The sequence below is a fragment of the Cupressus sempervirens genome, chromosome 8, assembly GCF_028749045.1.
Source record: "Cupressus sempervirens isolate cs-2001-9-10 chromosome 8, ASM2874904v1, whole genome shotgun sequence".
NCBI classification, from domain to species: domain Eukaryota; kingdom Viridiplantae; phylum Streptophyta; class Pinopsida; order Cupressales; family Cupressaceae; genus Cupressus; species Cupressus sempervirens.
The window spans coordinates 237,079,942-237,090,440 of record NC_143125.1 but is presented as its reverse complement, the minus strand read 5'-3'; the positions used below and the strand labels follow the sequence as shown (position 1 = coordinate 237,090,440).

General features: G+C 34.3%; 1 long non-coding RNA gene and 1 pseudogene across 1 annotated transcript; one reads left to right on the top strand and one right to left on the bottom strand.

Annotated features, from left to right (window-relative positions):
* The first annotated feature begins 1,543 nt into the window (after nucleotides 1–1,543).
* Nucleotides 1,544–2,756, top strand: LOC149542378 (cyclin-dependent kinase B1-1-like; annotated as a pseudogene).
* A 201-nt stretch (nucleotides 2,757–2,957) lies between these two features.
* Nucleotides 2,958–8,210, bottom strand: LOC149542377 (uncharacterized). Its single transcript, XR_016355189.1, has 2 exons — nucleotides 7,965–8,210; nucleotides 2,958–3,432 (listed from the first exon to the last, which is right to left on the bottom strand). It is a non-coding gene; the product is annotated as an uncharacterized LOC149542377 (long non-coding RNA).
* Between the last annotated feature and the right edge of the window lie 2,289 nt (nucleotides 8,211–10,499).

Below are 10,499 nucleotides of genomic sequence, written 5' to 3'. Positions count from 1 at the left end.
AATGGATAGAATTTAGCAAATATCAATCGTGGAGGAGAAAATGATCACATTAGTTTTGACACTTACATGAATGATAGGTAGATTTGATTCTTAAAATCAGTAGCAAGCTTTAATTGTACCATGTGGAATACTGGTTGGCATTGGCTATCCACTAGGTGTCAATATCAAGTTCCTGTGAGGCTTTGCCGCTGTAGCTGCCTATGAGGGAAGAGAGGAAGTTAGTGCATTATGGGGTTTTGGAATTTGAATTTGAGGTGGAACAATTCTAATTTCAATTGTCAAATTCTAATTTCACTTCTTAAAGTGCAATTAACAAATTTTCAATTTCAATTTGAAACTCAAATTCTAATTTGAGTTTGACGAATTCAAATTAAAAATTTTGTTTTTAAATTCATTCCTATCGGATTCCAGTTCAATTCCAGTGATTATAATGGGCAAACCAACTGAAGGAATGCCAATGATAGTTTTAAGGTATGGATGTGCACCAATTGTGGGAGAATAAATTACGGAGTAAAATGAAATGAAGCCATCATAGGCTAAAAGTTTTTGGAACGGTTTTTACAGAAAGATTAATTGCAAATACAACACATGCAAACTTCATCTCTGGCAGGGACTAAAATCTTATGACCGTCAAATGTACAAATATTTATATCAATATATTCACTTATTTATATTGTTAATATAAATATAAGGACTTGAGACCCTATACATGCCTTATCCCAAAGTCACTCCACCTATCATGCAAGTAAAAAAAAGCTACCTTCTAGAAAAGTAATTAAATCTTATAAAATGAATCATGTAAAAAAAACCAAGATTAGCTTTAAATTACATGAATATATCACTTAACATGGGTGTATTCCAAAGTCAATCAGTCTTTTGTGCATGTTAAAAAAGTTCTCTTACTGATAAAATAAAAACAAATTATTTCAAAACAATCATAAATATAAAAATAAATTAAACTATATAAAAAGAACATTCCGAAAATACTGTATTAACAAAAATAAAGATTATTAATTACATTAAAAAATTACTTAAATTTTATGAAGAATAAATAATCAAAATATATCAAAGTTAAAAAATTATATTAAAATATAAAATGATATTTTATTATTCTATCCAACAAAAGTGAAATGATAAATCTGTACTACCAAGGTTCTTATTTTTATTATTTCACTTTTTCCTTTCATTTAACATTCTAATATTGGAATAGTGTAAACATATCTATGTTTATAAATTTAATCCTGTAAATAAATTTCATTGGAAATGTTTCAAATTCCTATTTTGAAGTATTTTCATTCAGCATATTGCCAACTAATTTTTAAAAAAAAATTTATGGAGATTCAGATCCGCAAGCAAGGCTGTCTGGCAAAGCCTGTCATCAACCTAGTTCCACGAGGGCCACCATAAAGAATGTTTGTTATCAGATCAACGAACACAAGTTTATAGGCTGGGACTTAGATTGAGGGGTATTCATTCGACCAAATTAATTTCAGCTGTTTCAACAAGACTTGATCCCTCAAATTGAGATTTTGAAGTTTATTTGATGGAGATTAATTACATGTTGACAAAGTTTTTAGGTCGTGGGGTTTATGGAGTAGTATCAAAAGCTGTGGATATCAACACGGAAAATACAGTGGCCATCAAAACATCTTTGTGCACTGATGATACATTTGAGGAGAGCAAGATACTGAAGTTGTTATGTCCCAGTCCATATGTGGTGCAGATTCTTAGATGTGGTAATGCATAAATAGTGCACGATTGTTTCCTCAAGGAAACCACCAACAATGGTTCAGGTATGGCTGCAAATGAAATTGCTTATATTGCTATGGAGTTTATGGATATGGATCCCCTGTCATTCATCAAGAAAATCATGCATGGAGGATATGCATATCGTAATTATTATTTAAGAAGTAACAATAGGCCTGAGATGGTGAAACGGCTAATCTGGGATCTCTGCTGTGGTGTGGCCAATTGCCATGACATGGGTGTCGCACATAGAGATCTCAAGCCCAATAATTGTCTTCTCTCTATTAACAAGGCAGGAGGCATCACAATTAAGCTCGCAGACTTTGGGTTGGCAAAGATGGTGAAGGATAAAAATAATGGTGTGATAGAAAGAAATGGGAAAGAATACGTGGCCTTGTGGTATAGAGCACCTGCGTTATTACTTCAACAAAAAACATACAATTGCTTTGCAATTGATGTTTGGGCACTGGGATGCATTTTTGCAGAGATGGTCATAGGAGAACCCCTGCTTTGTGGGAAATCTCCAGAAGAGCAGCTAAGTATTGTATTTCAGCATGTGGGAGGTTCTGCCTGGGAGATGATGGACAAATACTGGGATGCTTTATCAGATTTAAACTATACAAATATCCGTGTGGAGCTTTTGACAAATATTTTGGGATGTGGTGGCTGGAGGTCTGGTTTGCAGAATCGGCTTGAAAGTACAGCTAAAAAGATGGGATGCTCAATAGGTGTGGATTTGCTCTTGAAGATGTTGGAGGTGGATTCCAACAAAAGATTAACAGCAAAACAGTGCCTTCTCCATCCTTATTTCTCCTGTTTCCATGGTTTTTAATTCTTGGAGTGTAAAACCAATGTGAGCTCAACAGGCTATGAGACTTCTTGCTACTAGTGCTTGCCTACAACCTATGGTTATGCCAATTTGTAAGACAAGCCCGCTTGCCCGCGGTATGATTTTCTTTTATGGGTTTTCCATTTGTGAGTTTTGGAAAAGAAAGCTTATTTGTTTGTAATGGGTGAAATGAAAAGCTTTTCACTTTGTTTTACTGATACCCTAGAAATGCGAATCTTTATTTGTATGAACTCATATCAGTTTATGATTGTCAAGATGTTCTTTTACATATCTGCATAATTTGTATTGTGGGAAACGATTTTGCAGGAAAGTGTAAAAACGACTTACAAGCCTTCTAATTAAAATTCGTGTCAGCCATAGATTTCATTATAACATGATTCAATTTCAAATATTGAAACCATTCCACGCATTGCGGTATTTTAGTTTCTGTGGCTAAAGAGTTTTGAATACACCAAACACACATTCCCCTATTAATATAGACATTCATACACATGCAATCTTTCAAAAGTTTCTAACCATCTCCTAGACATAGAGATGGAATTTAGAATTTGGAACATCAATCATCAGAATTGAGACTTGGAAACGCCTGTCATTCTAAATGATATCCAACTGCCCACACAAAGTTGTGTTCAACACATTGTGATATTTTTACTGGTGCCGATTGGCGAATTTCTGCTTTCAATCCTGCTTCTCGTGGTTGTCAATCTTGCTTATCCAAGTCATTGTTGGCTCGATAACTTCAAATGGATGCATTCCAAAGATATCCCATACCTTGATCTGCTACATACCCATTATGACTGAAAATTGCAGATAATACTCCGATGGTCCAACTTGACCTACATTTTCAAATCAACAAAGTCCAAAGTATTACTAGTAAATAGTCTGATACACACACACACATATGTAGACAATCTTGGAAAAATATGTTCAACTAATTCAAATCACAGTCCACCATTATAAGTTCTATAAACTTTAGACTATATGTCAGCCTTGAACACCAGATGATTGTAAGATTAAAGAATAAACTTTGAAACTAATACCATATACCAAAGTTATTAATTGTGAAAATGGTGTTGCTGTCGTCATAGTAAAATGGCTCAAATGAGGTTCTCCAAATTCAGGATTATTAACTACATGAATTAAGCAGCTCAGAAATTCAATTGGATTGTAAATATAGTAAATCAAACGCTTTCCATCACTAGATACTCCTTTCTCCTTTCGCTTTCCTCTAAGGCTCTGCTTTCTGTGTGCAATACCATATCCACACCACTCATTAACACATCTTTTATTCAGAATGTCCACCTCATCGATATGGGTTCAGTTTTCACAATGAAATATCCGAGGAAAACAATTCACTTCTCTGATTTAATTCACAACATATAAAACTTTATTCAACAAGACATTTCATTAATTGCATAATGGCTGCTATAGAAGCTTGTAGCCAATACCCAATTCCACACTCGTGTAACAAACACACAAACTACCAACATTCACATGATTTGAATGGATGAACTGATCTACCTTTTATGGAAGAGTTATATTTGAAAGCCAAATGTACAGTCATAGAAGGGGAAAGAAGTGTCAGTTTAAATCAAGAAGAGAAATGAAATGTAAACAAAATACAAAGAAGACAAAACACAATATGTGGTTTGGTAATTGCCTCAATCCACTCTTTGGCATAGAGTTAGTTTATATTAATCCAATCCACTATACTCTATACAATTAGTTTATATTAATCCAATCCACTATACTCTATACAATCAATCATTTATAGAAAGCTTTTCAAATAGAAGAGATGAACGGAAATGAATAGTCATGTGATCATTGGTTGGCCTTCATATCTCAACAATCTCTTTGGTGAAGTTCAACCGACACAGCCATGTACAGTAGTATCCCCTGCTTTCTATTTCGAATCTCAGAGAACAAATAGACCTTAAAAAGATCTCAACTCAGTCAAATTTTGTTCCAGCACACTCTAAATGAATTTTTCTCCAAATTGAAGCCAAAAAATTATTCTCCTACAAAAAAGTAGGCACAAACTAACCCATCAGTTCATAATAAAATAAGCTACTTTCTGCAGACCTCAAAATACATTCCTATATCAGAAATTTTGGGCATTGACATATCTCTTGTGAATTTTGGGCTACCAAACACTGTGTTATTAAGATTTTGCTGCTTGCGGTGACTGGAATGTGGCAGGATTGAATTCCCAAAATTATGAACAGGGGAATTAATTGGTTGCATACTCCGATGACTTCCTCCCGAGTATCAAGCCATAATTTTAGAAGCAAATTATTCGGATCATCGAGGCTGAAACCAGAAGTAAGAGAAATCATTTCATAAATGACCAACACCCGGTTGTTTGTAGACTTGCCATTTTTGTCTACATCTACCTTCTTCCCCAACTCTTCCATGATGCCTTTCCTATGTTACACATCACCCGTGAATTGCACCAAGCTTAAATTAGGGAGCTTCTTTATCTTCTTTGAGCTTCTAAATCATTCTTCTGATTCTGCTTCATGCTTATTTTCTTAGTCATCCCACCTATAAATATGGCAAGTTCTATTAGTTTTTGCAGGTACAACATCATTCTCTTCAGAGCCTACATTTCAAAAAAATCGTCAATGACAAAATCAACTTCATTTTCTTCCATCTCTGCTAAACCTTACTGTGGAAAACAAATGGAGAAACCATTTGTGAATAAAATACAAAGAAGACAAAACACAATAGATGTAATTTTATGGTAGTTTGGCAATTGCATACATCCTCTCTTAAGTAGGGTATTAGTATATACAATATATTAATCCAATCTAAAATGCATAGTACATAAAATACAAAGTACATAGACTGTAAGCAGTCATTTATAGAAAGCTCTCCAAATACTAATAAGAGAAATAACTAATAGTCATATGACTGTTAGACTTCACATCCCAACAGAAAGCTTTACCAGCATGTAAGTTGCATTTACTTCATCAATTTTTATCTAAGATCTGGAATCCAACTAAAATTCCTAAACATCCATGGGTTCCTGCTAAAATATTTTGTTGAATTTTTTGATGTTTCAGAGATGATGTTGTTATTTCTGGTCTGACAAGAAGGGTCACGTGAATGACCTCTAAATATACACTTGCTAATAACATACCGGGCCCATATATAACTCCTGATTATTGTTCAATGCTTATACTTTTCGTCAAAAAAACTTGAGAGAAGGGAGCTTTGATTCCCAAAATCATCTCAATTTCGCTAATTAAGAAAATGCAATAATCCTAGTTTCCTGAAACGACCTATGGCTTAGAATTATCCTGAGGAGCCAATGACTTAGATTATCTTATAGAGGAATTTTGTAGTGGTTATATTTCTGCATTGGAAGTAAGGTTTACAAAGTTATCTTCTGTGAAGTGTGAGACAGTTGGACACAAGAGTAATAGTTGTATAGAAAGGATCACAGACTTCAGGAAATCCTAAAGCCCTTTAATCTTCCATTATTTCACCTTTTAACATGGTAGACGAATCCCTGGTCATCTGGGATTAAGCCAATATCTAGATTAACACAAACCAGAACTACAACAAGAATCATAAGAGATTATGGACTGAATTTGGCAATCTAATTCGTTTACATTTGATCAAGAATAATAAGAGATTATGGAGTGGGTTTGTTAATGTAATTTTTTCACATTTAAGACTAAGTTACAAGTGAAAATACCTTGTGTTATGCTGAGTTTTTTTGGGACAGAGGAACAGGTTTCAGGATAGAAAATTTTGTTGCTAAAATTCGAGGTGGGGTTCAACAAAGCGGATGACTATATAAAATATAGGGAAATTTTAAAATATATAAGGAAATTTGTAAATATACATGACATTTATATGAAAATATAGATAAAGCATCTCATTTAAACATCATAGAACCTTAGCATACAAGTTTACAACATTTCATTATATCAAAACACAATATGCATTTGAATTCAGAAATCAGAACTCAGTGTCAAAAGATATGTAAATAGGTTTAGCGTACAAAACTAAAATACACAAAGGCTTAGTGCTGCCATATAGTTTCATTTTCAATATAAAAATCAAAATATATCAAAAGTAAACAAAGCACATTGCTGCTCCTATTCTGATTCAGCCAACTCTGCATCAAAATTCAAGTCATCTTTGTCGTAGCCAGTGGGAAGAAGAGCATCCTCATCTAATGAAACTCCCACACCAATCCTCGTGGTGTCTCCTCCTCATGAGCCTCGGTCCCATCTTCAGAATCAACATCCCACCGAAATGCTAAAATATATGTATTTTTCTTTGACTTCGTTGTTTGCACAGAACTAGGGACAAGCTACTATGACATCCCTGACTTTCCTTGGGACTTCCAACTTTTTTCCTCAGTGATGTACCCCTCAGTACCTAATGAGCATTCAACACCCACTAAAGAGAGACTCTAATCCATGATCCAAGGCTCTAATACCACTTGTTGGATGCATTTGTGGTTGTACCAAAAGTTCAAATTGTTAATACCCAATACAAATGCCAGATTTACCCCATTCTACGACATGAATCTCAAAGAAGGTGCTGACCACCAAGTCAAAAATCTGAACAAAAAAGAGGTGGAGGACAATGTTCCCTAACCGTTCCCAAGTTCTCAAAACATCTCCATTATGGACATATGGAAATATGAATGGGAAAGCATCTAGATAAACTTGAAAATACCTTAATGACTAAAATCCCCAAAGTTGACAATTTCAAATTATCTGAACAAAAATTTCCAACATTCTGAATAAAGTATAGATCAGGTTTTGAATTGATAATAAATAACCAAAAGGAAACATAGTGGATATAATCCAGATCAGATCAGATTAGACAAAGCATTATAGTTCAGAACAGAATTTGCAAGCCAAATATACAAGCGACAGAGCATCCAAGGTCAGTGAGAGATTATTGTCTTGAGCAGTGTTACCCAAGGAGGCATCTCCAAAATATTTTCTGCCATCCCTGTCTTGGAAATGTCTCGGAGAATTGGGGACACCCAGGAGACTTTGACTTTAACTTCTAGAACAAATTAGACTTTGACTCCAAAGTAATACAAATTTGGCATAAGAATTCTGCTAATTCTTATATTTTAAGGTTCTAGTATGTGTAACTACATGCTTTATCCATGTTTTCATATAAATATTTTAAATTTCTCTATATATTTTTAAAAAACTTTCTTGACAATCCAGTTAATTTCTTTTTCTAATTTCCGCAGTTGTCTCTGTGAACCAAGAATATAAATTATACAAACAATTTTCAAGATCAAATCAATTTTCTGCATTTACACTTTAAGGTATATACTTTAAATTCAGTATAACTTCAAATATAGGCTTCTGGAAAATTGTTTTACCCGCTGGCCTGGTTTGACAACTCCTTCTATGCTTGGTAGCCCACATGCATTGTCTGTGTTCTCATTTTTTGCATACTTTTTAACACCTTTGTTGAAATTCTTGCTAACAATGTATTCATGAATTCCTTCTGTTCGAAAAAAAATCACATTTCTCTCAGGAGCTGAAAAGATCTGGGCGTAATTTCATCCTCTATGATTTTTATTTTGACAAGCTACCCTTTAACCCTCTCTTCGAGAAGGAGTCAGTGCAATATAAAAGACATTATTTTTATAATATATTGATGTACTTTAATATTTTGATTATAATATGTTAATAAAATGATGTTTTGATTAGAAATGTAATGTCTCTCAATATTATTAAATAATAATATTTTGTTATGTGGTTGAGAATCAATGTTTTTAATCTTTCGGGCCTACTATTTATTTTTAGTACTAGTCAAATTATTGCCATTTTGTAATCTTTTAGGAAGTTTCCCCGAAGACCTTTATAAGACCACCTTGTAATTTTAGGCATGCGATTTGGATTATTTTCTTTATACTACGAATTCTTGTTGGAGTTCTCTATTGTTTGTCATTTCGGAAGTGAAAGATCTTCCCTACTTGGCTTTCTGATTTTGGTAGGATTCAATTCTCACCTTATTCCATTGGCTGTAATACTTCACTTGGATTTGACAAATCAGAGCACCATCTTTGTTTGTGAGTGTTAATTGGAGAATATCGGTACTCAATATCTATTCATGCTTGGCATTTATTTGATGGAGTTGTGTTTTAGTATTATTTAAATATGAGTTTGTATGCTCTTTCCAATCTCTATACAATACTTGACGTACTCCTCCATCCATACTCCTCCCTCCATCTTTCATACTACCTCCCTCCATCCGTACTCCTTCATCCATCCATACTTCCCCTAGCATTTGTCGTACTAGCTCCTTCCATCCGTACTCCTCCCTCCATCTGTACCTGCCTTGCCATCCACCATACTACCCCCTCCATTTGTACTCCTCCCTCCATCTGTCATTCGTACCACCCCCCTTCGTACTCCTCCATACACTTCCATATTTCGCATTTCATATTCCATACATTTCCATTCCCTTTGTACTTCAATTTTGATCTTCCACTACTAACCATCGTACTAGGGTCCTTTTCACCGTATGTACGCCAGAGTTCATATATCCTTTTGTATTCACAAAAAGTTTGATGTACAGTCTTGTATCCATTGCCTCTTTGTCTGGACAAGGGACATTACATGAAAAGGCATGAAGAGAATCCTAAACTCAGATAACAACAAAGTAATCAATCCATCTCTACATTAGGCCATTATAGCTAATGAGTAGAGAAGCACACGCTAACCTCAATGGTTGGAGTCCCACCCAAAACTTACAGCTAACTTAAGTCTAAACTTTAAACTATTAAGCTTACTAAAAGCTAACGGTTGAATAGTTTAAACCATCCACACTTAAAGCTAACTTGAGTGTGAACTTTAAACTACTAAGCTTACTAACCATGTTCAGAGACTTACTACCCCAACAATAGATGGGGATAAACAGAGTAATCAATTAATATAAACTTCATCATGATCAAGAGTTTATAGAAATATTTGTAGGACAACACATAAAACAAGAAACCTATAGTAAACCTAGAAAAAACACTAAAAACATAGGAAAATAAACTAAGCTTGTTTAATGTTGTCCCAATCTTCATTGAGGTACTTGATCTCTTTAGTTCAGTTCTCGATCTAGGTGGCACTTGTAAGAAATCGATCAAAATGAAAACTAATCAAGCAATCCAAGAGAGCTTGATGTGAAGAATTTTACCATAAATCAAATGAGCATCCCATTGGAGCAGTTCAAGAATGGAGACAAGAGATTTTGAAAGGGGAAAGCAAAGAAAACCCCTTGTGTAATATTATAAATGGAAGGAAAAAGCCCTAAGAAAGGAGAGAGAAAGAAGGTGGAGCAAATAGCTCATTACAATAACATCAAGATGATGTGTAGAAGTGAAATGTTTTTGAATGTAAGAGAGACATCTCTTTTATAAAGATGAGAAAGGAGTTGCATGTGGTTGCATGTGTAATTCTCATTTCTATGAATGCCACCATTCATAATAAGTGTGTGCAAAGTGTCAAGATCCTCTTAAGGAGGATAAACTAAATTCCTTAATAAAGGAATTATAAAATGAGTTTTCCTCACATGTGGACTAAAAGAGAAGTAAATAACATGTTCTCAACATGTGTACAATAGGACAAACTACATTTAGGGATTCTTGGAATATCCCAAATTAAATACATCCAAGGAAAGATTAATATTTCAAACTTTCATCTCCTTGAAATTCTTTCCCTTGGCTTGGCTCGCATTTTTCAGTTGGCTCTTCCCATTGATGATCCCAAACATAGTCTTTCTCATCATTTCTTTCTACACTTTGCAAATAGAGAAAACAACCACCCCCAACTGATCAAGACCAGTGACCGTGGTTTTGAACTGTTTATTAAGCTTTTCAGATTTCTTATTTGTTTCATCAAATTTATCATCAGAGTCG